This window comes from Quercus lobata, chromosome 11 (assembly GCF_001633185.2).
Source record: "Quercus lobata isolate SW786 chromosome 11, ValleyOak3.0 Primary Assembly, whole genome shotgun sequence".
Taxonomy (NCBI): Eukaryota; Viridiplantae; Streptophyta; class Magnoliopsida; order Fagales; family Fagaceae; genus Quercus; species Quercus lobata.
This window is the reverse complement of record NC_044914.1, coordinates 52,851,271-52,855,652: the sequence shown is the minus strand read 5'-3', so window position 1 is coordinate 52,855,652 and position 4,382 is coordinate 52,851,271. Positions and strand designations below refer to the sequence as shown.

Here is a 4,382-nt window from a genome sequence, read left to right as displayed (position 1 = left end):
AGAGAGAGAGAGAGAGAGAGAGAGAGAGAGAGAGAGAGAGAGAGAGAGAGAGAGAGAGAGAGGCAACATACAAAAAAATGAAGCAAATCAACTAAGACTTAAAATACTTTACTCATATATTTCATTTGTTATTCATACTTTACTCATACATTTTATATGTTTTTGCAAATTCCAATGGTGGGGCGGCAAATTCACACAAGTTTGGTAGCAACAAGCACTATAAAAGCAACAAACTAGCTGCCCTTGCATGCTTCAGACAAAAGCTAAGAATGTCATTAATACAATCATGAAAGCCTTCACAACAAATTGATTGTAGCCTTCAGATAGCAAGTGTTAATCATCTTCAGTTGTCGAATGAAAGATATGTAACTTTTGGATAGAAAACTATGGAATCGACACAACTAATTGAAAATGTGGGTTCCAGTTAGCTAAATTGATAAAATCTTTGATGGTGGAATAAGAGACCTGAAATTCAATCCCACCTACACCTAAAACTGTTTGGTGTATTGGTCTGATGATAAAGAGCTACCATCAGGAGCGAACGCTATAGGTTAAAACTCTCTTTTAAAATTTTATAAAAAAAAAAAAAATTGAAAATACTTGTGTTCATAAATAGGTGAAATATTAATTTTGATATGGAAACTCTTGAGAACAAACTAAAGAGCTCATTTATTGAATTTTCGTTTTTCCACCCTTATTTAAGAGTTTAATGAAGCTTCCTCTCTCTCTGTCTCTCTGTCTCTCTCTCTCTCCACATAAATTATTATTTATTAAGCACTTAACGCTAGCAATTTCTTATATAGATGTCTTTAGTATTTTATATTCATGTAAGTTGCACGTGACTTTTAATGAAATTGGAGGGTTAAGAACCGGAAAAGAGTTCAGTTCCTGGTTTTCACCAGTTGAACCAATGGTTTTTATTGGACCGGTTTAGGGTCCAATTATCATTTGAACCAACTAGTCCAATCCAATTTTTAAAAGCATACAATAAACCACTAGACCTACCTTGATAAAAATTGAAATGATTATATTTAGTAAGGAGAGATACTTTTCTATCCTCAACCATAATTCAGTTACATTTCCATGTAGTGTAGCAATATGGAAATTTGGATCAGTTGTGTTGGGGAAGTTCACATAAAAAACACTAAAGAGAACAAGATAGGCATCAGAAAAGAAGGTTGGCAACTAATAATGTTAGGGTTTCCATAGATTATTAAATCATTGATCAACAGTTCCTTGATGACCAATGGAACTCGAGTTTCAAATGGTTTGGTTACAACTAATTTACGAATGTATCCATAAGTATTAAAAACTTATCAATGCATCCAAGCAATGTCTTAAGGAATGTATCCATGAGATAAACACCACATAAGGCCTTATCTAAAAAGGAAATCAAGATTACTTGTCTTCCACATTTGCTTAAGAAAGAACAAATTTGTGAGCATTTCCAAAATTTAATCATGATAATGAGTCATAGCTAAATTTAGCAGGTGATTTTAGCAATATCACCTGTCTTATTTGAAAAGAAATTAAGACTACTTGTCTTCTAAATATGCTCAAAAAAGAAAACATTTGTGAGCATTTGCAAAATGTAATAATAATAGTTGTGTCCTAGTTAAATTTAGCAAATTTTATTAGTAATATCTTTGTAAAATTTCAAGAATTAATGAAAATATGGATGTTTCTTAGTTGTTGCATGATTGGTTGGGTTTGCTTACCAAAAAAAAAAAGAAAAGAAAAGAAAGAGGGTTCACAAGAGATGGGAAGAATGATAATATCTAGAAGAGTTGTGCACATTGTACACTAAAAATTATGAAGATTATATTTCATAATATTTAAAAATAAATGCCCCGTAAGAAGCATTTATATCTTTATGCCTATATAAACTCAATATCGATCTGAAGGGCTCCAAGTCAATTTTCAATATAAGAAAAGCGATTTTGTGGGGAAAAAACAATTGTGATGGAGTATCTCTTTTCCGAAAATGTTCATTTTTGTCATGACCTATCCAGTTATCAAAGAGATTTTGAGGTTCAAGCATTTTTGTATCAATGATGCTGATGGCCCAAAAAATAGATCATTATTTATGTTAGAATGTCAAGAGTTTATTGAATTTCCGTTTTTCTACCCTTTTTGAAGAGTTTAATGAAGTTTTCTCTCTCTCTCCACATAAATTGTTATTTATTAATCACCTAACACTAGCCATTTTTGATATAGATGTCTTTAGCATTTTATACTCATGTAAGTTGCATGTGACTTTTAATGAAATTGGGTGGTTAAGAATTAAATTGGGTTGGAGAAACAAAAATAGGAGCACTGGATGAATTAAATTTCTCTTATTTCTTTCTTTTATTTTCCTGGTCTTCTTCCAACTGCTACATCACTTTATCAAAAGAAAAGGCAGCTATAATATGTTAACTGTAACTATACACCATTCAAAGAAATTCGTGAGCCAGACAGACCACATGGTGCGAGCATCTTCCAAATTTGAACTCTGTTGGTCAAGATGCAATCTTTAGGAGCCATTAGATTCAAACCCTTTCTTGCCTGCTATACTACACCATCTGTGATTGTGTCCCCCACAAAACCATTTCAGAAGATCAAGCTCCTCTTCTTGCTTGACCCGCCAGGAACTTTCACTTCAATCTGCATAAGAAAAAATATTTCCTTGCTTATGAATAAGTTCCTTGTTGAAATAACACATCCAAATCAAACCACACTTTGAAACTCTTTATTTGTTAAGACCATTGGAGTTCAAAAGCTCAGCTCAGACAGCAGGGGTCAGCCACAAACAGGATATGCATGAGAGAGGCTAAAGTTTATCAGTTTAATTGGATTTCAGAAGTAAAAATAATTCTGAAGCAGCAGTTGCAGATTCGATATAGACAGCAGTAGATGCAGACTAAAATAATCAATTTGGCAATATTTTCAATTTTATTCAGCGTCGTTATTTTCAAGTTGAATCCACAGCATATACTTAATTGGGCATTAAATGTTTGGTCTCCACAGCAATTACTAAATTGGACATCAAATTGATTATTTCTGTATCGGGATGCACATATGCACTCATGAACAACCACTTACTATATGCTGATGGCATATGGTGGTCCACTGAAATGATCAAGCATATCAAAATCACCAACGATGAGATTTAAAGGTCCTTGCTAGACAGGAACATAATTTTGTCCAAGTTGCCTCCATCAATATTATAATAACTTGGGAGACTTAAGTAACTCTAACAAGTTTAATAACCAAAAAAGAAAAAAATCATGCACTGATCAAACTCCATCATGTCAAAGGCAAAACAACAAGTACAATAAAACTTTTGAACCCAAAATAGTCATGAGTTAAGAAGCATTCATGGCTCCAGATCATAACAAGAATCAAGCTATTTGGAAATTTACATCATAGGGCCGCAGAACCAAGAAAATAATCTTCACCTTACAAGTGCAGTTCTTCGAATTCATTTTGCACTTGTTGCAGTCCCCAAATTAGCACTTCATACAACAATTTTTTCCCCGTAAAAGAGAATTGCAACCCACATCGTTCGTGTATGGCAGACTGAGCTGCACAACTGCATATAAATGTAGAGCAAAACCACATTAGCAATCCGTCTTTGCGCTTGGGGCAGCGACGCATCTAATGAGGTTCTAACCGAGGCGCGCCTATTGCTTGTTGAAAACTATTTCCAAACCCCCTCTTAGGCCTGGGTTCAACCTTGGCCTTTGAGAATTTCCGGAAGGGCTCCCTTTTCTAGGTAAAGCCCTATAATTACTAGTTCTCAAAACTTATTGTCTTATTTAATTACTAACCTTTTGTTTTACCTTATTCCAAGAACCAGTAATTGCAGTAACTTTTTATTGACGTATGGAATTTTTTTTTTTTTTTTCAAAACATATTAATATAGATATTTAGCATATTTTTACATGAGTTTATTATTGACATTATTTTTATTATACATCATTCCTATCATTTATCTCAAAAAAAAAAAAAATATATATATATATATATATATACACATCATTCATAATAAGTCACATCAACGTGGTTGTTGCATTTCTACACTTATGGACAAAAGCTAGAGAGGACAACTTATCAAATTAAGTTGTTAGCAATGTCAGGATGTCTACATCAATATTTTGTTGTTTATCAAGAGATATGATTGATTCATGGGGATGGGGAGTAGGGAAGTCCCAATAGGGCTGTATAATAGGTCCTTGTTCTCTCTCAAAATTGAGAGAGAGAGAGAGAGAGAGAGATGAAACACTAAGAATTGAAAATTTGTCCTTTTAATACAAGTTTTCTTTCCCGAATTCACTTTTCCTTCTTTTTCGTACTTTTCTCTTTCGATCTCTCTCCCTCACTTTCCTTTAATCAAAATA

The 4,382-nt window shown here is 33.3% G+C and overlaps 1 non-coding gene across 1 annotated transcript; it reads left to right on the top strand.

Moving 5' to 3' along the window:
* Nucleotides 1–3,612: 3,612 nt before the first annotated feature.
* LOC115969679 lies at nt 3,613–3,765 on the top strand. Its single transcript, XR_004087037.1, has one exon. It is a non-coding gene; the product is annotated as a U4 spliceosomal RNA (small nuclear RNA).
* The last annotated feature ends 617 nt before the right edge of the window (nt 3,766–4,382 follow it).